This window comes from Cavia porcellus, unplaced genomic scaffold (assembly GCF_034190915.1).
Source record: "Cavia porcellus strain 051 isolate PalLab524CR breed Dunkin Hartley unplaced genomic scaffold, mCavPor4.1 scaffold_3, whole genome shotgun sequence".
Lineage (NCBI taxonomy): Eukaryota > Metazoa > Chordata > Mammalia > Rodentia > Caviidae > Cavia > Cavia porcellus.
In genome coordinates, this window is record NW_026947486.1 from 52,184,094 (window position 1) to 52,208,094 (window position 24,001).

Sequence of the window (24,001 nt, forward strand, 5' to 3'; positions counted from 1 at the left end):
AGATGTTCTTCATAACTTATTCCTGGAAGCAAGTATTACCCTAATACCAAATCCAGAGAATGACCCAACCAAAAAGATAATTATAGACCAATCTCCCTAATGAACAGAGATTCAAAAATCCTTAAGAATTGTCCAATTCAAGGTGTATGACTCTCCCCCCTATAGGGTATCTGTGCCTTCAGTAAGTACTCTCTGAGTACCTCTGAAACAATGCCTTTAGTCAGATATTTTGGATCTCTCTTTGGATTTATATTTATACATTTAGTAGAAAACATCCAAGTAATCAATGGAGATATTGGACTAGAATATATCACAATTTTGAGAATTTGTTTATGAATGGCAAGCCACAACCCATGGAAAATTGACATTTTGCAACTACAAATGAGAATTTGTAATGAAATGAGAATTGAAATGAGCTTCCAAACTGCAAAAAATTTTACTAAACTTATAAATAAGAAAGATGTAGGTGTGTATATTTCAAAATTGCTAAAAGAATAGGTTTCTAAAAGTCCTACATAAATAAATTGGTAATATAACAGGTATATTAATTTCTTGATTGAATCCTATAATGTAAACCAAGATAAGATATCCTGTTGTATCCCATAAATGAACACAATTATTGCTTTTTAATTAATGATAAATAATGTTTAAAAAGATAGAACTAAACAGTTTGAAACATTTTTTTTCAGTGATGAGTGAAAAACATTCTAAAATTTTGAGGTTTTCCCACTTGCTTATTATTTTTCACTCACTGAAGTTGTCCTTTTCATTCCATTTCCCCAACTATAGTTAAAAATTCAATAAAGATTTTTCTTATAATCTGCAAATGTTTTCTTCCATTTCTGTTCATTATTTGCCATTCTGATTCTCATGTTGATTGCTTAATTAGTCTCAATATGTCTTTAAATATGTTTTAATCCCTAGTATCATAAAATTTCCCGATATGTCTCTGATAGTTACTGGTAGATAATGTGTTATGTACACAGAAATTGAAATTTTCTCACATTGCACTAAATTCTTTCAGATATTTTTATTATTATTTATGGTTAGCATAGGTATCAAGATATTCAGTAATTTTAAAACATTGATGAACAAATGATTTCTTAAATTTCCATTATCAAAAAGTATTAATGCATGTAGCTATCTAATTAAGAAAAGTCTTGTTATTAACTGGTGATTAACAACATTGATAAAGTTCTTATAATTGTGCTGAAACAGGATTTCTGATGCAAAATAAATTGCTATACATATTGTGATTATGCCAAACAAGGTGATATGTTACCTTTTGTCTCTTCATAGTCATGTATTTACATTTTCAAAATTATATTTATTAAAGTGTTGAGTGGAACAACATGAAAAATATCTTCCTGTTTGTAATCAGTAATAGAATATATAAAGGCACTGAAAAATTAATTTACATTATGAATAGAACCAAGATATAAGTTAAAATTTAAACTATTCATTTTATAATTTATGATCACAGACTTTCAAAAATATATAGTATAGGTCTAATAACTCTTTTATGTTGATCAATTAGTTGGTATTATTTATAAAATATTTTAGGTATTACAGTGACAAATACAAATGATAAAGACATTTTTTATCCTCATGAATAACACCAAGACTTGCCTTTAGTATTGTACTTTTAGCATCACTATTCAATGAATAGCACTAAGACTAATCATTAGAAAATTTTGCATACGATTATGTCTGGTGAATTACTGGTTTTACAGTGTTATTATCCTGAGAATAAAAATGCTTTGTTGACACTTAATACTCCCACATGTGTAAATAATACATAAAGTATATATGTGTATATATATATATATATATATATATATGTGTGTGTGTGTGTGTGTGTGTGTATCTCCTACATATATTATATACACATATGTGTGTATGTCCTATAAAGTGTAAATCTAGGAAATTTTTACAAAATTACATCCTCTGTGTGATTTTTTAAATATCACAATATCATAAACATAAATAAACATGAGATAGTGATAACTGGGATTGTAACTATACTGTATTATTATCTTTAGATATTACACAAGAATTGCATGATTGTTGAAGTATCTAAATAAATAAGGAACCAGAATTAAGACAGTGACCTAATTTCAGAGTCTCCTTTCAATGTATCTTAAATCTGTTCTACTCTGTCTTTATTGCCATCATTAAATGAAACACATTTAATTCCTTAAAATTACAGAAATATTATAACCAAGGATAAAATACAGTAATTTCTAAAGCATAAGTTAACACACATGTTGCCAAAATAAAACATGTATCTAATCCCTAATTTTATAACTTATACTAGACATCACCCCAAAGCCTCATGTGTTTGTAGGTGGGGCTTAGAGAAGGCGACCTGATCATGGGTATGTGATACTGGATCATGGGTGTGTAATACTGAGTTAATCCACTGATGGGTGTATGTTGGGTAACAGGGAGAAGAAGTGTCAGTAGGGGCATGACCTAGAGGTATAAATCCTTCCCATTTTCTTGATTGCTCTCTGTTTCCTGCATGCCATGCCATGAGCTCTTACTCCTCTGCTGTGCCTCCCTTCCTTGGAGCCAGTAGAATATAGATTGAAACCTCTTCAAAATGTAAGCCTTAAAATTAATCTTTTCTTCTATGAATTGTGGATGTCTTCTATTGCATTCCAGCAATGAAAAGTTATTAAGACATGTAGTTACTAAACAGGCACCACTTAGTTTTACAGAAACATAATAAATTAGACTCAGATATTCAGAGAAAGTATGACTAGAACATACATCCTCTTGACTCTGTGTTTTCTCTGTCTTATGATCAAATAAGATTATATTGGAATTCTTGCTCCTTTCCTTCCCTTTCAAGTAATTACTACTGTAGATTCAAGTTATTTTGGAAATTTATAGGTTAAGAAGATTGAAAGCAGACACAAATAATTTAAAAATTCTACCAATTCCAGTTGTGCTGCTGCAACTTCAGTGATACCCAATTTTGGTAATAAATAGTAGTTAAGTAAGAAACAGATAAACTTAGACACAATTGTGGCTGAAGTACAATAAGGGTTTCCAATTTTTTAAAAACTAAAAATGTAAGCTTTTTTATAATCCATGGTAAGGATAATTTTAAAAAGTAAGTAGGTGAGGGAGATAGGTCTCTTGTATATGCAAATTAATAAAGTTCAGGCCACAAAAATTATAATCTCCATATGTTGCTTAGGCTAACATGGAACATCTGGGCTCAAGAAAACCTCCTTCCGTGTTTAGGGGTGTTAAATAGCTGACCATATTAATGTTTTTGGTTGGATCATTGAACACAACTGTTTGCAGTCTTTCTGTTTGAATGTTCACTTTGTATACTTTGATACTGTGACTTGAGCAACTATCTCTAAGACGATAATGTGTAATCTATTAACTGGTGATTTCTTACTGCTTTTTTTTTTGTTGTTGTTGTTGTTATTGTTGTTGTTGTAGTTCTGTATTACTTGTACCCTTACACCACTTTGTTTTATTTTGTTTTTTCTGTTTTACCTTTTAAATAAAATTTAAAAAAAAAAAAAACTCCTTCCTCAGTTCTTCCTATCCAGATAGCTGAGTCTACAGATATGTGCTACATCATCCAGCTATTCAAAGGGTTTGAGGTAAGAACATGATGGTTTAATTTCATTGAAGTTCTTTTTACATTTTACTTAATTATATTGATGATATCATTTGTGCTGTTTAATTTTATGTGAATCACTGTTAAATGTGCTGCAATAAAACCTATGAAACTGGGGCTGGGGATTTAGCTCAGCAGCATAAGTGCCTGCCTTGTAAGCAGGCAGTCATGAGTTCGATCCCTGGTACCGATAAAAAGGAAAAGACAAAAAAAAAATCTATGAAACTACCACAAATATAAGTATTGTATCAAAATAAAACATAACTTCATACTGCTCATTATCCTAGCTCCACTTGGCTAATCATCATAATCAGTTTAATGTCTAACATAAATGCACTATTGAATATCTTTGACATACTGTGCAGTCAATTATATATTCATGTGCTAATGATCAAGCACAACATATTTTACAGTCTTCATAAACAATACTGCAATTCTGATGGTTGGCAGGAAGGAAATTTTGAAATTACAATGAGAGTAATTAAATTGAGAGAAATATAAAATGGAGTAACTTATGAACTCAGTCATTCAAAAGGCACTGATATCAAAAGCAGAGTGGGGCAGGTACATTCTCTGGTATATTTGGTACAATGATATCCTACGTATTCTCAAACTTGACAAACATAAATGAAAAAATTACTAAAGAAATGATGTCATAGAAAATGAATTTTATTAAATTTTATCTACAGTGTTCATTTATTACACTCAATTTTATATGTATCTAATTTAACATTTAAGGCTAAATGACCCTGAGAAGTAGATTTCATCTATACATTTTCTCTAATTTTGTTGATTAATTCTAACATTTCACATCAGTTAGTGCTGTTTACTGTAGCACGATTTCAAAATTTGCAAATAATCAACTTTCATATAACACTTGCAAAACAGTTTAGAAAAATTAAGATTTCACTCAATTCTGGAAACTGGGTGGCAAGAGGTTAGTGTCCCTGCACCATCTCAAGCCCTGGAGTTTAACATCATTGTTCTCAATGGCCAAGAAACTTGCCAGCTTCCTACCACATCCGACCAGCTCCACAGGTGTTGGGTCTGTCTGCCCCATCCTGAGTGACCCTAACTCAATCCAGGGAACTGGGCAGCCTATGTCTCAGTAGCTGAGGGCATAGAAGACAATTTGCAACATGCCCAGGGAAAGACTTGAAACAACAGAGAAATATACACAAATGTCAAAACAAAATGCCAAAATACAATCTCAAAAATCCAGACCATTGCAGGTAGGAACTATGTACATAGAAGAAAATATATGCCATACAACTGAAATACCTGAAATAATAGCAACTGAAATAATGAACCAACTCTGGGAAGCTTTAAAGGAATTAAAAATAGAAATAATCTTCCAGGTAAAAGAAGAAATGACAAAAGAAATGAAAGAGAGGCTGAACACATCTAAAGAATACACAGGTAAAAAATTAGAGGAAAAAAACAAAAATATAGAATACCTGGATGAACAATATAAAAAACAGAATACATGAAGCAGATGCAGAGAGATATACAGGAAATCAAAAATTCCATTGAAAGTTTTCAAAACCACCTCAATTAAAGTGAAGATAGAATTTGAGACCTAAAAGACAAGCTTGCAGCCAGTAAACAGGAAAGATCTTTTATGAATAACAAGGAATCAGGCAATAACAATTCAACAGCTGCAAGATGATGCAAAGTAAAGCAGCATAAGACTGATAGGTATAAATGAAAAAGAAGGGGACAACACAGAGGATATCAAGAGGATATATAGAGGAGTAATAGATAAAAATTTCCCAAACATGAGAATGGAAATTGATATCGTGATCAGTGAAGCATACAGAACTCTAAATAGCCATAAACAAAATAAAACTACACCCAGACATATAATATTCACCATCCCAGAAATCCAACATAAGAATAGAACACTGAAAGCTTTCAGAGAAAAAAGACAGATCACCTACAAAGGAAACCCTATCAGAATCATAGCAGACTTCTCAGCACAAACAACAAAGTCAAGAAATGCATGGAGTGAAGTATTTCAGATCCTAAAGGAAAATGACTTCCAAACTAGAATGATGTACCCTGCAAAACTGACCTTCAAAATGGATGGAGAAATTAGATACTTCCATGACAAAGAACAGCTGAAGAACTGCAGATCACCATGCCAACCCTGCAAAGAATACTGAAAGAGTTTAGATACACTTAGGAAAAAACCACTAAGCAAAGTAGACAGTTAAACAGAATGGGAAGATAAAGATGCAATAGCAGAAAGATGACACATCAACAATAAACCAATATATAGCAGTTATAGCAATTAATGTAAATCATCTCAATTTTTCAGTTAAAAGAAGCAGATGGGCAGAATGATAAAGACACAACATACAACCATATCCTGTGTACATGGAACCCATCTAACCGAAAAGGATACTCACAGACTGAAAGTCAAAGGATGGAAAACAATATTTCATGCAACTGGAACCCACCAAAAAACTGAGGGTAGCTATCCTGTTTGCAGACAGTGTGACCTTCAAACCAAGAATGACCACAGGAGATAAAGGTCATTACATACTAGTTAGGGGAAAACTTCAAGAGGAACAGATAACAATATAAAATACATATGCACCAAATTCCAGAGCGCCCAGTTAAATAAAGCAAGTAATAACAGAAATGAAAAATCAAATTATCAGTAACACAATTATAACAGCAGACCTCAAAACACCATTGACATCATGGGATAGATCAACCAGACAGAAAATCAGCAAAGAAATAACAGAACTGAATCATACCTGAGAACAAACGGACTTGATAGACATATACAGAGTGTTCCATCCAACAACATCAGAATACACATTCTTCTCAGAAGTACATGGGACATTCTCTATAATAGACCATAAAGTATCCCACAGAACATATTTAAATGAATTCAAAATAGTTTAAATTATCCTGTGCATGTTATCTGTTCATAGTGCCATGAAACTAGAAATTAATGATAAAAGAAACGGTAAAAACCCCACTAACACATGGAAACTGAAAAACACACTCGAGCAATCAGTGGGTCACAAGGGAAATTAAAGATGAAATTAAACAATACTTACAAGCAAACAAAAATAAAAATACAATTTACCATAATCTGGGATTCAAAGAAAGCGGTCCTCAAGGGAAAATTTATTGCAATGAGTTCCTATATTAGGAAAACAGAATGAATACAAATAAATAACCTGATGCTACACCTCAAACACCTAGAAAAACAAGAGTAAATCAAGCCCAAAGCCAAAACAAGGGAGGAAAGCACAAAAATCTGAGCAGAAATTAATGCAATAGAGACTAAGGAAACAATCCAAAGAATCAAAGAGTTGCTTATTTGAAACAATAAATAAAATTGATAAGCCCCTAGACCTTTTTAAAAAAGGTAAGAAAATGGTCAAATTCATGAAGTAAGGTAAAATCACTACATACTCCATAAAAATACAGAAGATCATCAACACCTATTTGAATAACCCTTACTCTCATAGGTTTGATAACACAGAACAAATATACAGATTCATAGACCATATGTCATAACAAAGCTAGGTCAAGTAGATGTAAAACTGCTGAATAACCCAATTTCTATTAAAGAAATTGAAAATGTAATTAAATCCTTACCTACAAAGAAGAGCGCAGGCCCAGAAGAATTCACTGTGGAATTCTACAAGAAAAACAAGGAAGATTTCATGCCCATATTCCTCAAACTCTTCAATAAAATGGAAAGGGAAGCAATACTTCCTAAATCATTCCTGGAAGTAAATATTACTTCAGTACCAAAACCTTAGAAAGACCTAACTAAAAAAGAGCACTACAGGCCAATCTCCCTAATCAAAACATATGCAAAAATCCTCAATAAAATATTGGCAAACTGGATGCATCAAATCATCAAGAAGATTATGCATCATGACCAAGTGGGATTCATCCCAGATACTCAGGGATGGTTCAACATATCAACAAATCCAAAAGTAAGAATCTCATGATCATTTCTATAAATGCAGAAAAGCTTTTGATAAGGTCCAAAATTCATTCATGATAAGAAACCTTAAGTCAAAGTGGGTTACTATAATATATCCTGCTTTTTTTCCCTTTAATTAAATGGATAAAAATAAAAAAGTAAATAATGGAGTGGAGATTGAGATAAAAGAGGGCATAACAGTGAAACAGCGCAGATCAAAGCATAACCATTTAAGCAGAATAGTGTTTCACCACCAGATAATCCCGACCCAAAAGTAGTCACCATATTGTCTCTTTCCTTGAAATCCTTGAGTACAACTTCGTATACTGTAGCATTAAGTATATCAAAACAATGTAAAACCATTTAGGAGAATGACAGCATTACAGAGTATTTAGAATCAACTAACAGAAAATGAACAATGGTTTCTGTATAATCTCCTTGTCTTTAAAAGGTTTTTGCTTATACTATCGTACATAATAAAATCCAATAAGATACAACCTAGTTAGACCAATGGAGACAGAAGAACAAAATCTAGATGAGACTTCAAAACAAGATGATACTAAATCAGTATTACCTCTTAAGACCTCATTTTCTCCAATATAGCTGTTCCTATCATCCAATCTTCTCTGCCTCATTTCTGTTGAGCTCTTTTTCTGTCATTAGTTGACAGTTTGTATTCTTCATTTTGTTTTCTGCTCCATTCGTTGTGGCCTCCCTGCCACTATTTCTGGATTCTTTGTATTTTTCTTTTTTTAGAATATCCTGCAATACTCTCTGTAGAGTTGAATTTGTGGTTGCAAATTCCCCCAGTTCCTCTTTATCCTGGAAGCACCTCGTTTTTCCATCAATTTCCAGGGATAGTTGTGCAGGATATCTCAAACTTGGCTGGAGATTATTATCTTTCAAATCTTGAATTATTTCCCCCCACGCTCTTCGTGATTTGATGGTTTGTGCAGAGAAATCTGCTGTAATTCTGATGGGTGTTCCCTTGTAAGTGGTCTGTTTCTTGTCTCTGACAGCTTTTAATATTCTGTTCTTGTATTGAATTTCTGGAATTTTTATTATTATATGCCTGGGTGTTGCTCTGTTTGGGTTGTAGGTGGCTGGGGTCCTGTATGCCTCATACATCTGAGTATCTTTACCTTTTGCTAAATTAGGAAAATTCTCCTGTATTATTTCTGTGAGTAGCTTTTGTAGTTCACTTGTTTGTGTCCCTACTTCTTCTTTTATGTTCTTAATCCTTAAGTTATGGATCCTCTTATCATCTTCTTGTCTTTGTATTATTGCTGTTTGTTTATTTGTTATTTTAAGAAGTTTTTCATTTCATTCTCCCATATTACAAGTCTGCCTTCCAGTTCAGATAGTCTGTCCTTAGTTTCTTTCAAGCTGTTATGCCAGTCTTCAATAGACTTCTTAGTTTCTTGGTAGTCCCTTCGAACCTGCTTCACGTATTCTATGCTTTCTCTGTTTTCTCCATCAAACAATTCTCCCCTCTTTTTCTGTTCTTCCATTCCACCATCCGTTTTTTCTTGGGTGGTGCTTAGCATTTCTCTAACTATTCTGCATACTTCTAGCTTCAGATCATTGATAACTTCATTCCTGAATTGGTCTATGAAGCTCTCTATATGGTGCTTTATGTCTATTGGTGCGGTGTCCGCTATTGCCTGTTTCTCAGAATTGGGGGCCGAGGAGCCTTTCTTGCTGCTGCCTCTTCCCATATTCTCTGCTCCTTATACATGCAAGCTTATATAGGAGACCCAGCTTCTCTCCCTTTCAGCCACAGCCTGATTGAATTGTGCTGGTTAGGTGTTCCTGCCCACCGCAGTGCACCAGGGAGTTATGGACCAGGCAGCCTACACAGGGGGTCGCCCCTCCCGGCCACCATCAGGCTCTGGGATGTGGGTTGGGCCAGCCTACGGGGTCTGCCAGCAGCATCACACAGGCCAGGCACTTTTCACCAATCCCGCCCGAGAGGGGGATGTGTGGCTGGAGTCACCACCGTGCCCTGCTCCTGCAGGACTGCCCAGGCCCAGAAAGTCCTCTGCTGGAGTCAAACTGTGGTAAGAGTGTCAGTTTCTCTCACTCACTCCATCACAAGTCAGTGCATGCCTCCCTGCCTGTCCAGTTTTCGACTCCGTTCGCAGACTCCCATTCTCAAAGCTTCCGCGCGTCTCTCTCCTTGCCGAGCTACTGTAGAGGCAGTCGCTGTGCAGTGGGAAACCCAAATCGTGGCTTCCAATGGCACGGGGTCCATCCTCCACACCGAGGCTTTTCTGTTCCTGTTTTAGCACCAGGACTGCATTCCAAGTTGGTTTCTCTCAGCCCAGTTCGTTCCTGAGTCAGCAGAGCATATCTCCACTTGCTTATGTCTCCTTAGTCCGCACCATTCCTGAATTCTAAGCCGAGTCTTTCAGAGAGCCTCTGGTAGTTGCTGTTATCTGTCTGCCGTGTTCTCCCAGAAGTCTCCATATTGCTGAGTTTTGTTAGATCATTGAACAGAACGGCTTGCAATGTCAATGTTTGAGTGTCTAGCCACTATTTATTCTTTGATTTTGTAATTTTAACAACTATTGTTAAGATGACAACATGCAATGTATCAACTAGAGATTTTATGATGTCAATTTTTTTGAAATCTGTATCCTATCTTTTTATCAGTTTTCTATTTTTCCTTGTGAATTTTCTTTTCCGTCTTTCTTTAAATAAAATAAAAAAATTTGAAAACATAATTTCCATTCCTATACCATCTTAATTGTTCTAGGTGATTTTGAATCATATTTTATTAAAAAATTATAATACCTATGTAATATGCTTGTATATCTGTAGGAAATAATTTAATTTATAAAGTTTATAAATTTACAAATTAATCATTAATTTTTCACTTTATAAATTCTCTGCATGTTCCTGTTTAAAGAAGTTGCATGATACTGGTTAAAGATTTTCCATGTATAAAAGTAAAGTATATGCAAAAGAAAAGACAAACAGAATGAAAAAGCAATGAACATTTCATCTATCACTTTCATGTGTACTTATGGAGGTACTATGATATCTAAAAATATGAAAAATCAAAAAGTTAAAAATGAGGCATTATTTAATGTCAGAAACTACTTGCAGGACCATTTTAGTTATTTGGTAACAAAATATGGTTTCTTATAATAGGTAGATAGATAGATGGTAGATAGATAGATAGATGAATTTGGCATCTCACACCAGAAAAATGCCCAGGACTAAGAAAATCACCAATAACAAATGCTTCAGAGACTATGAGAAAAAAGGAACACTTTTGCGCCGTTAATGGGAGTATAATAAGGTGCAACCACTGTTGAAATCTGTCTGGAGGTTTCTCAAAAAGCTGGGATTGGAAGTCCCATTTGATCCAGCTATTTTACTCCTGGGCATAATCTCAAAAGAATTGAAAACTTCATACCACAGTGTTGTATGTGTACCCATGTTTATAGCAGCAACATTTGTAATACTCAAATTTGAAAACAACATAAATGCCCATTAACTGAGGAATGGATAAAGAAGTCATAGTAGTTTTATATAGTGGAGTATTACTCAGCTAATAAAGAAGGATCACTTTGAGGCTCTTATAAATGTATGCAACTCGAGATCATACTCCTAAGGGAAATGAATCAAATTCACATGTGAAATAGTATATTGTCTCCCTAGGTTAAGAAACTGTAAGAGTAAATAAGACACAAAATTCTCAATAAATATTTTGAAAGGGTAAGAAACTACTCAAAGGGGGAAAATAACTCAGGGAAAGGGAGAAAAAAAGGAAGGGAAAAGAAAAAAGATATGAATTTGTATATACCCACTTAAGAGAGAATTTGTATATACCCACTTAAGCTGTTCATAAACAGCTATTTTGAAGAGACATTATGATAGGTATTGTTTATTTTCCTATTGACTGGTTTTGAAGACCTGTAAATATTTAATTCTTCTATTTTTATCAGTTTTATACTATTTTGGCTTTTTAAAATTCATTGTGTGTGAAGAGATGGGCATCTATTTAGAAGCAAACAAGAGATATTATGGTAGCCACTGTTGTCTTGTTTGAAATTCTGGGTCACTTGAATTGTTTTTTTTTAATCTGATTTGTTCTGTTTTATTATTACCTTCTTTAAAATAATAAAAAGATAGATAAATTTGTAACTTACACAGATATTTGCTTGGCATTTAGGATTAAGCCTGTATTTCCAGGTGTTTGAGGGTAAGGGTAAGGAAGAAGGATCACAAACTCAAAGTCAGCCTGCACATCTTAAAAGATTTTGTCTAAAAAAATAAGAGCTGGGGATGTAACTCACTGGTAGAGCAACCTTGGTTCTACTACATATGTAACATCATATGTAAAAATAGAGTGCTTGCTTAACCATGAAATAAGAATGTTAATATGTATCATGCTAATGTTAAATTATTCATGTAGAAAGATCAATAATGTGCTACTGTTACTCAATTTTCTAAACATAGAACTTTGCAGTACTCTAGAAATTTTTTTATCAGACTATTCTATTTACATGGATTCTTCAGCATGATTCAGTGTATATTTTTATTTGTGTTAGGTGCTAATATGTCAAAATTATGCAAAAAGATCAATTCTTTAAAAAAACCAAGTGAAGACACATTACAGTAATACTGGAAATGGTGTTTGAAAAAAAGGTCATAGTTGATAGTGTGAGAAAAAGGAATCTGAGTAAAATATTGTCAGAATATATAGTCTGTCTATCAACCCACCGTTTCAAGGAAAAGGAAGAAACATTTCATCCATAAAACCTGGACTCATTCATTCAGAGAAACTATGAAACTTTTCCTGGAAAAGTGATTTTATACTGACAGTACCCTTAATTGAAGCTATGAAATATATATCACTAAGTAAAAATGACACCGAGAATTTTTAAAATAATCTCTCTTCATGATTTATCAGCTATATAATAACAGGTTTCTCTGTCTACAATTCAATAATATTACACTGTTATTTCTATTTTACACATAATTTTAGGATGTTTTCTGTGAAATTTTGGTACTCAAACACCAAATTAAAATAACATTAATGAACAGAAAATTAATTGAAACATAAATAGTGTATATATTTAGACTATATTTTTAATCTTCAATTTTGACACATCTAGGGAAAATGATGTATAATCTGTGTGGAATAGGAGATTAACATTTACGACCCAATACTTTTCAGTCCTTTATTTGTACAGTAAATTCATATGTATTCATGCGCTCTTCATTCAAAGACAAATTATAATTACTGAGATTTTTACTACTTTTCATTGCTTTTCATCTAGATTAATATTTTCTTTTTATGCCAATATCCTTCAAATTTATCATCATCTGGTATCTCAGTTTTAACTTAAGTTTTAATTTCACATATAAATGTTACTCTATTCTGGCTTGAAAGTGAGCATTAAAAATTGCTTGCAAAATTTCAAAAATTGTAACTTTAGATAATTCTACTGTGTCCTCTTAATATCAGTATATTTGAAAGTGTACAATGATGGTAAGGAAAAGCTGGATATTTTTCAAGAGATTGCTCTCTGTCTCACCTAAAACTGGACATAATACTTGAAGATTCAGCCCTTCAGTGATAGCAATTTGGATGTAAAAGTTCCCTCTCCATGAACACCATTGTTAGACTAAAAGCATTTTATAGATCCTTATTTTGAATTTATAGTTATCCAATGTTTAATCAGTTGAATGATTTAAAATACATACCAAGTTAGTAACTGTTATATTTAATTAATAGTGCATGGAATCTGTGCAACAAAAGTAATAAATGTTTAAGAAATACATGCTGGAGTTTGGGTATCCCAATTTTTTGTTCTGAGCTCTTTTTTACTTCCAAGAATATATTGCAACAAGGACTAGCAAACGTCTACAAAGAAAATAGAAATGATTTATAGCAATTTAAATTTTCATTTTTCAATGAATTGTTTTATTCAGAAACTATATTCTGCAATTATTTTCACTGTAAGCTATAATAAGTTTGCTTAAGAAAATGTATCACAGGAATCAATAAATAAAATATATAAATTAATCAATCATACATCGTTTGAAAATGTTTAGTTTTCTCTTCTTTAAATTTTTAAAAATCATGTTTTGCACTTTGAATAGCTGTAACTCTCAGTGATGTTTATAAAGTGGTAATACTTAGACCAAGAATCTTTATTTTTCATGCTTGATGTTTTACCTCCAAATTAAAACGTGAGTCTTCCCCTTATATGGTAACATATTAACATATGGGAGGAAAACCTTTATGCTACATTATCATTTTTACAAATGAAGCAATACATTAACCTAAAATTGACTTACACATTGTCAAGTGGGAAATCAAGAATATACAAGTTTTGTCTCCACAGATGTGGATTCAGTATTGCCATTTGAACAAGCAGACACTGTCCAAACCCTAATTATGGAATGTATATACCAGTTTTCATTTTTATGTTTAAAAATCTTTAATTTAAAAAAAAATTACTGATACCTATTTTTAGCACATGAAATTTAATTTCAGCTTTGGAAGCAGGTACATGCTTGTAATGCATCTTGATTAGTTTATTTACTCCATATCCTTTCCCAACCCACAACCCTCTCTCTGTCTCCAGTTCTATTTTCCACATTTTCACTATTATTTTTGTTATCATTACTGTTATTGTTATTACATGTGTATGACATATTTGCTTGCATTGTAGGTATTTGACACATTTAAAATGTGTTATGTAAAGTAATAATGATCATATTCTATGCTGGATATGTGTGCTTTTGTATATAAGTGCATGTGCATATAATTACTTTAAGAAAATTATTAGGACAACTCTTTGGAAGAAAACAGGAGACAATGTGACAGACAATGAAGATATCAGGTAGTCTTGCTTTGAAATTTGTGTCTCTTACATTGTTTTCTTGTGACCCGTTTCGTTATATTTTTTTCTGTTTAATTTTACCCTCTTTAAAATAAAATTTGAACAAGAAAAATAGACAAAATATTATATTAAACAGTAGTTGACAGTCAAATGGTGCTATCAGGGTTATTCTCATATTGTCAGTCCAAAAATAATTTATGTATGCTGTGCTTAAGATTTATTTATTTTCAAGTGTATAAAATACATTCACACCATAAAAGACATTTGTAGTTAGCCATTTGTAGTGATTGTTATTATTAGCTATTGCACAGCTTATGAAAACAATGTGAAAATTGCTAGTAAAGAAGGTTTGCAAAAACACATTTATGTTTTATTTTCATATTGACTTTGAAAGTAAAGATTACAAAAGAAAATTATCAGAATCACTGTTTTTGTTATTAAGTACTAGAGCTCAAATGAAATTTTGAAACTAACTCTCAAAATGTGCTTTTATTCTCAGAATTAAAACTTACACTGAAATAGCAGCAATTGGAAAGAGTATACAATTGTTGAAGAATGGCCATGTCTCATTTTTATTAAGATTTGCATATTGCTGATAGATGCATTGTAACCTCAAATTTTCTTATTTATTACCTAAAATTTTATAAATATTATGAGGTTTTACCCTATTTTTCCTTGTCGGAGATTCAGTTTTTTGCATTCACAGAATAAGCTATCACAACAAGACTTATTTCACATTTACTATAAGGTTAGGAGATTTTAATCAGATGCTGCATTAATTCTTCCTAAAGACAGACAACCAGAGAGACTAAAGCTTAGTGTTATACATGATAAAATTCTCTTGTATCAGGATTTGATATTAAAGATATGAAAAGCACAAAAATTTGTAAATAACAGTGACTGCTTCCTAAAACAAAGATTTAGATTATCATCATTTTTAAATATATAAACATCCAGAACTGTTTAACTAAGTATAGTAGCAATCAACATTTGGAGCTATTAAAAATTTAAAATTCAATTCCTTATTTTCTTAAGAATATTTAAAAGTCTGAAAACATTAAATGTAGCTAAGAATTACAATAATGACCTATTCAGAACAATATAATGTTTTCATCATCACAAAACATTCTACTGCCAATTTATACCAAGTAGTCACTTATCTTGAATGATGCATGCATTCAAGACAGTGAAATGAAGATAAGGGTACTCAATTCATAGGCAAGGGACAAAACAATGAAATAGTATAATGAATTCTGCTATTGGATTTAGGTATGAGTACTATTTTAAGATTTGAAATACTGAAATAATTAGGCAGTAAGCAATTTTAGAAGACTGGTGATGTTTTGATAGTCATTTTGAGACAGGTCTCACCATGCACTTCAAGCTGGCCTTGAACTCATTTTGTAGCTCAGGCTGGTCTTGAACTCACAGCAGTACCACTGCCTCAGACTCCCAAGTGCTGGCATTACAGGCATATGCCATTACATCCAGTTTAGATAAATAGTATCTTAATAGAGAAGTATTTTCACAAAAGATTCTATGATCAAAATAAATCTGTGACAGATACTACTTAAATAAATATGCTATATTCGAGAATTCAAAATTATAAAGAACAGTTATGCCAATAGAACTGCTTATTTTGATTTTAAACTCTAGTTACAAAGATAAATGAAAAAAAATTCATTTACACTAAGAATCAAAGTATTCTACACGCATCTAATACTTGTAACTATCTTAATGACCAGTACTGATAACTACAGATAAATCACTCATTCAGAAATTCACATATATTATAGAAGGGTCATACATTTAAAAGCATTGCTGAATGTACTTGGCATAGACACAGATGCAATCATTCATTTCCAGTACTAAAGAATCAAGTCATAAACTTTTTATACTTAAATATGGCTTGGCATATAGTTCAATGATAGAGTACTTGCCCTGTAATTCCAAGAATCTAGGGACCATCCAGTTCCAGGAAGGAAGATGAGAGAATAGGGGAGAAAACAAGACAGAAGAAAAGAAGAAAGATTAAAACTTATAAGGCCCTAAGTTCCATCCACAGCACCACTAAACAATAAAAAATGCAATAAAAGAAGAAAATGTTTATACATCCTGCACACACAGAAACATTTTGAAGCCTCTGTAAGAGAACAATCAAGCTACAATTCTAGTATTAACTATTTTTAAGTGGATAAAACTTCACACAAGTCACTTAAGCATTATATGACTCACTGACTTTACTGAAGATGAGTAGCATTAGGACTTATTTCTAAGATTGTTTCTCATTTCACTATTCTTTGATTGAAATAAATATGTATCATATATATGTAATAATTTAAATACTGACTCTAAATTGAGAGCAATGTTGTAACATTTAAAGTTTTTTATATGACAATTACACATATAAAGCCAGAAATCCATATTCTCAAATTTCATATTGAAAATAATTTTTATTGATTTAAAATGTTTAAAACTATATGTTTTGTTTTTCATTATGTAATTACTTAATGGTTGTTTCTAGCTTGGAAATAAATAACCTTTTCATGTAATTTAAAATAAAATCTCACTCCTGCCCTACCTGGACCCCATCCAGCAACTTCTAGGTAGCAAGGAGCCACTGCATGTGAGCTGAAGCCCACAACAGTGATCCCTACCTAGGTGTGCTACCATGGGACTCTGCCTGGAACCTAGTAGGCCCCTCCCCAGCATCCCCAAATACTGTGAGACCTCTGTGTCATCACCCTGGTCTTGGATGGGCCCCACTTAGAAACTTCTAGGTAGTAGAGAGGTTTTGCACATGAACTGAAGCCTACCACAACAATCCCTACCTAGGTGTACAGCCATGGGACTTTGTCTCCAACCTGTTAGGCCCCTGACTGGTGTCCTCAAACACTGCAAGACCTCTATGACATCACCCCGGTCATGACTGAGCCCCATGCAGTGACTTCTGAGTAGCAGGTAGTCGCTGTGTTTGAGCTGAAGTTTGCCATAGCAAGCCCTACCTAGCTGTGCAGCTGCAGAACTCTGCTTGGAACCTGGAAGGCCCCTTCAGAGTGTCCCAGAACACTGTGGGATCTTTAAGTCATGACTTGGGTTCTAACTGGGCTCCACCAACGATCTGCCAGGTAGCCAGGAGCTGCCTCCTGTAAACTGAAGCCTACCTCAGTGATCCCAATCTAGCTGTGCAGCAGCGGATATTTGCTTGGAACCTGATGGAACCACACACAGAGACACCAAGAATCTGGGGAGTTTTGTTGTGCCTTGTGACATGAGCTGAAAGATTGCGCAGTATACTCCACAAACCATTCAACCTTACTACATCACTCAGAATCTGATACCCAGGGGCCTCAAGCAGCAGGGGTACTAAAGTAAGCTATGTGAATAGTGCTGAAGGTCCATCCAATGTGCTCCCCAATCCAAGGAGTCTCTAAGTGCCACTAGTGAATCAAGGAAATTGGAAAGATGGAAAAATGAAAGAGTATAATGCAACCTCAAAACTCAAACTCACTCCAAAAAATCCTAGGAGACATGTACATAGTAGAAAATGTAACCCATACACCTGAAACTTCTGAAATGATAGTGAATAAAGTAAAGAAAGAGCTCCATGAAGATATAAAGGAACACAAATCAGAAATAATCTCCCAGGTAAAAGAAGAAATGTTAAATATAATAACAGAAGTGTTGAACACATCTAAAGAAGATCTAGTTAAAAAAATTGAGGAGCACTGCAAAAGGACCTTGCATTATCAACCTAAGGAAAAAATAGAATACGTGAAATGAATTTAAGGAGACATCCAGGAAATCAAAAATACCATCAAAAACTGGCAAAATCACATTAATCAATGTGAAGATAAACTTTAAGACCTGGAAGTCAAGACTACAGCTAGTGAACAGGAAAGGTCTGTTAAAAAATAACAAGGAACCAGGAAATAACAACTCAATATTTGCAAGACAACGCAAAGAAAAATTATACAATTTCATAGATGAAAATGACAAAGAAGGTGACAACACAGATGTTATCAAAAGACTATTTACAGAAATAATAGCAAATAATTTACCAAGTATGGGAAAGGAAACTGATTTACAAATAAATGAAGCATGCAAAACTCCAATTATCCATAACCAAAGTAAATCTACACCCACACATAGAAATAATCAGTACCTCATTTATTCAACATAAGAGCACAATATTTAAAGCTGTTAGGGAAAAGAGACAGATCATCTATAAAGGAAGCCCATAAAAATCAAAGCAGACTTTCAAACTGAAACTATAATGTCAAGAAGAACATGGAATGAAGTGTTTCAATTCCTAAAGGAAAATCACTTCAAACCCATACAGATATGCCATGCAAAACTTTCCTTTAAAATTGATGGAGAAATGAGATACTTCCACAACAAAAAAGAGCTAAAGAATTTTATGACCTCCAAATCAACATTGCTGAATACTGCAAGATATTATGGATAGATGTAAAAACAACTACCACTCAAAAAAAAAAAAAAAAAAAAAAGAAAGAAAGAAAAAGAAAAAAACAGAAAAAAGCCACTAAGCAAGCCTGAAGAATAAAGAGAAGGGAAAGGTCAAGAACCAACAGAAGAAAGATAACATGCAAAAATGAGTTAATATGTATCATTTATAACAATTAATGTAAAGGTCCTCAAATCATGAATTAAAGGAAGGACTGGCAGAGTGAATGAAGAAACAACATCCAACCATATGCTGCATATAAAAAAACCCATATAACACAAAAGGAAATTCATCTACTGAATGTCAATGGATGGAAAACAATACTTCATGCAGCAAAAATCAAGAAAAAAAGCAGAGGTAGCTGTACTGCTTGCAGACAATATGACCTTCAAATCTTGAGTAATCATAAGAGATAAAGAAGATCACTACATACTACTTAGGGAAAAATTTAAGAGGAAGAGATAACAATCCTAAATATATATGGACCAAATATGGGAGCACACAGTTTTCTAAAACAAATAATAGAAATCAAAAATCAAATAAGCAAAACACGATTATAACATAAGACTTTGACACCATTTTGACACAAAGAGACATAAAAACTAGACAGAAAGTCAGCAAAGAAATAACAGAATTGAATCAAAGTGGTGAACAAATAAACTTAGTGGACATGTATAGTGTTCCACCCAACAACATTAAAATATACATTCTGCTCAAGAGTATAAGGGACATTCTCTAAAACAGACTATATACTAGCCCATGGAACATACTTAATTAAAAGACTTGAAATAATCCTATGCATGTTATGTGATTATAATGCTATATAACTGGAAATTAATGACAAAAGAAACTGAGAAAAACGAATAAACACAGCGAAATTGAATAATACGCTTCTGAACAATCAATGGGCCAAATAAAAAAAATTGAAGAAATTTAACAATATCTACAAATAAATGAAAATACAAATGTATATTACTAAAATGTATGAGATGCAATGAAAGACGTAAATTTATTGCTGTGAACTCCCATATGAGGTAACAGAGTGAACACAAATAAACAACCTGATGCTACACCTCAAACATCTAAAAAAAGAAGAGCAAGCCAAGCCCAAAGCCAAAAGAAGAGAGGGAATTATGAAGATCAGAGTAGGAATCAATGCAATAGAGACTAAAAAAAATTGAAAGAATTAACAAATCAAAAATTTGCTTCTTTGATAGAATAAATAAAAATCAGTAAGACCCTAGCCAAGCTTAATGAAAAATTAAAGAAAAAACTCAAATTCATGCAATAATGAATGAAATCACTATATACCATATGGAGATACAGAAGATCATCAATATCTACTTCAAAAACCTTTACTGTCATATTTGATAACACAGCAGAGATGGACAACTTCCTAGAAACATACGAATTCCCAAAGCTCAATCAAGATGTAAAACTGCTGAATAGAGAACTGTGGAGTTCTAAGCAAGTAGGCAGGCACCCACTTTCCCCCCGAGTCCAGCTTGTTTGGGACCCTTCCACCTTACAGGTGTACTGGAACAGCTGGGCAGGTCTGGGGCGCCTACATCTGCCTCCCTGTTCCCAGCTGTGCTTGGAGAACTATGGAGTTCTAAGCAAGCAGGCAAGTGCCACTGGTTCCAGAGGCCCGAAAGCCTGGGGTTAGTGCCCCGCACACCGCCACCCCCTCCCAGTCCAACTTGTTTGGGACCATCTCACCTTCTGGGTGCACTGGAAGAGCTCAGAAGGTCTGGGGGGTCTGCATCTGCCTCCCTGTTCCGGGCAGTGCTTGGAGGACTGTGGAGTTCTAAGCAAGCAGGTGGGAGTCACAAGTTCCAGAGGGATTTGTGTAAGTGCCCGACACACTTTCCTCCTAGCCCAGCTAGTTGGGACCCTCTCTCGGCCTGGCCAGGGAACCTTGCGGCTTCCAGGTGCACTGGAATAGTGCAGCAAGTCCCAGGAGCAGGCATCAGTCTCCCCTCTCCCAGCTTGGAGTGCTAAGCAAGAAGGCGGGTGCAATTGGTTGAGAGTCTAGGCTTGAGCCGGCCTGCTCCAATCCAGTGACCCTCTATCAATCTAGGGAACTGGAGCCAGGGTCCCAGGAGCTGAGGGCATACAAGAGGATTTCCAACAGATACTAAGGAAGCCTTAGAATAACACGCAAAACACTTGAAACACAGAAATATAGGAAAATGACAAAAAGAAAGACCAAATTACAATCTCAAAGTTCCAGCACATCCAAAGAAACCCTAGGAATGATGTATACAGAAGGAAACATAAGAGCAACTGAAATAAACAAGCAACTCTGGGACGCGTTAAAGGAATTCAAACTAGAAATAATGGCCCAGGTAAAAGAAGAAATAATAAAGGAAAGGAAAAAGATGCTGAATATATCTAAAGGAAACAGAGTTAAAAAAAATTGGAGGAACTAAAGAAAAAGAATCTCTACATGAGCAATATAAGAAATAAAAAGAATGCATACAGCATATGCGCAGAAATATACAGGAAAACAAAAAATTTCATTGAGAGTTGTAAACAATTCCTCAATGTAAGTGAAGATAGAATTTCAGACCTTGACGACAAGATTGCAGCTAGTGAACAGGAAAGGAAAGATCTTTTAAAAATAACAAAGAATGAGGAAATAACAACTAACAACTGCAAGATGATGCAAAAAAAAAAAAACATAAGATTGATAGGGATTAATGAAAAAGAAGGTGACAACATAAGGGACGTCAAGAGGATATTTAAAGAAGTAATAGCTGAAAACTTCCCAAATTAAGATTGGAAACCGACATCAGGATCAGGGAAGCATATAGAAATCCAAATAGCCATAACCAAAAGAAAACTACACCCAGACATAATAATCACCATCCCAGAAAATCAACATAAGAACAGAATATTAAAAGTTGTCAGACAGAAAAGACAGATCACTTATTTAGAAAACCTCAGAATCACAGCAGAATTCTCAGCACAAACAATAAAGGCAAGAAGAGCATGGAAAGAAGTATTCCAGATCCTAAAGGAAAATGATTTCCAACCTAGACTGATTTACCCTGCAAAACTGTGCTTCAAAATTGATGGTGAAATAAGATACTTTCATGACAAAGAACAGCTGAAGCATTTCATGATCACAAGCCAACCCTGCAAAAACATATTGAAAGACAGTTTAGGTACACTTAGGAAAAAAACTACTAAGCAAAGCAGCTAGTTAAACAGAACTGAAAGATAAAGATGCAACAGCAGAAAGATAACATGTCAAATATAAACCAACATATAACAGTTATAACCATTAATGTAAAGGGTCTCAATGCACCAATTAGAGGTAACAGACTGCAGAATGGATCAAGAAACAAAACCAATCATATGCTGTCTACAAGAAATACTCTTAACCCAAAAGTATACTCACAGACTGAAAGTCAGAGGGTGGAAAACAATACTTCACGCAACAGGAATCCCCCAAAAAACAGAAGTAGCCCTTCTGTTTTTAGACAATGTTCACTTTATCCAATAATTATCAGAAGAGACAAAGAAGGTCACTACATGCTTGTTAGGGGAAAACTTCAAGAGGAAGAAATTGCTATCATAAATACACATACTCCAAATTCCAGAGCACCCAGTTATATAAAACAAGTACTAACAGAAATGAAAAATCAAATTATCAGTAACACAATTGTAACAGGAGACCTTAACACACCATTGAAACCAAGGGACAGATCAACCAGACAGAAAATCAGCAAAGAAATAACACAACTGAATCACACCTGTGAACAAATGGACTTGATAGACATATACAGAATGTTCCATCCAACAACATCAGAATACAGAATCTTCTCAGCAGTACATGGGTCATTCTCTAAAATAGACCATATATTAGTTCACAGAGCATATTTAAATAAATGCAAATGAGTTGAAATTATCCCTTGCATGCTATTAGATCATAGTGCCATGAAATTAGAAATTAATGATAAAAGTTACTGCAAAAATCTCACAAACACATGGAAACTGAATAACCCACTCTTGAGTAATCAGTGGGTCACAGCGGAAATTAAAAAAGAAGTTAAATAATACTTATAAGAAAATGAATATACAAATACAACTTACCAGAATCTGTGGGATGCAATGAAAGCCATTCTCAGAGAAAAATTTATTGCACTGAGTTCTCACATTAGGAAAACAGAACAAATACAAATAAATAACCTGATGCAATACCTCAAATATCTATCATAAGAAGTACAAGTCAAGGCCAAAGCCAAAAGAAGAGAGGAAATTGAAAAATGAGAGCAGAAATCAATGCAATAGTGACTAAGATAACAATTCAAATAATCAATGAGTCAAAAAGTTGGTTCTTTGAAAGAATAAAAAATTGATAAGGCCCTAGCCAACCTTATTTTAAAAAGGGAAGAAAAAGCTAAAATTAATGCAATTAGAAATTAAAAATGTGAAATCAGTGCAGTCTCTATAGACATACAGAAGATCATCAACACCTATTTCGAAAACCTCTGCTCTCAAAGGTTTGATAATACGGAAGAAATAGACACATTCCTAGACACATATGAAGTAACAGAGCTAGGTCAAGAGGATGTAAAAATGTTGAATAACTCAATTTCTATTAATGAGATTGAAAATGTAATTAAGTCATGATCTACCAAGAAGAGCCCATGCCCAGACTGATTCACTGCAGAATTCTACAAGAAATACAAAGAAGATCTAATGCCGACACTCCTCAAACTATTCAATGAAACTGAAAGGGAAACATTCCTTCCTAAGTCATTCCTGGAAGCAAATATTACTCTAGTACCAAAACCTGAGAAAGATTCAACTAAAAAAGAGAACTATAGACCAAACAGCCTAATGAACACAGATGCAAAATCCCTCAACATAATATTGGCAAATAGGATGCAGCAAATCATCAAGAAGTTTATACACCATGACCAAATGGGATTCATCCCAGGCATGCAGGGATGGTTCAAGGTACATAAATCAATAAATGTAATCCACCATATCAGGAAAGCCAAAAGTAAGAATCACATGATCATTTTATAGACGCAGGAAAAGCTTTCAAT

At 33.8% G+C, this 24,001-nt stretch overlaps 1 protein-coding gene across 2 annotated transcripts in view; it reads right to left on the reverse strand.

Annotated features, from left to right (window-relative positions):
• The window catches only part of Pcdh11x (protocadherin 11 X-linked), a 195,221-nt gene that overhangs the window by 89,402 nt on the left and 81,818 nt on the right, over positions 1–24,001 (reverse strand). The gene's annotated exons all lie outside the window — the stretch shown is intronic.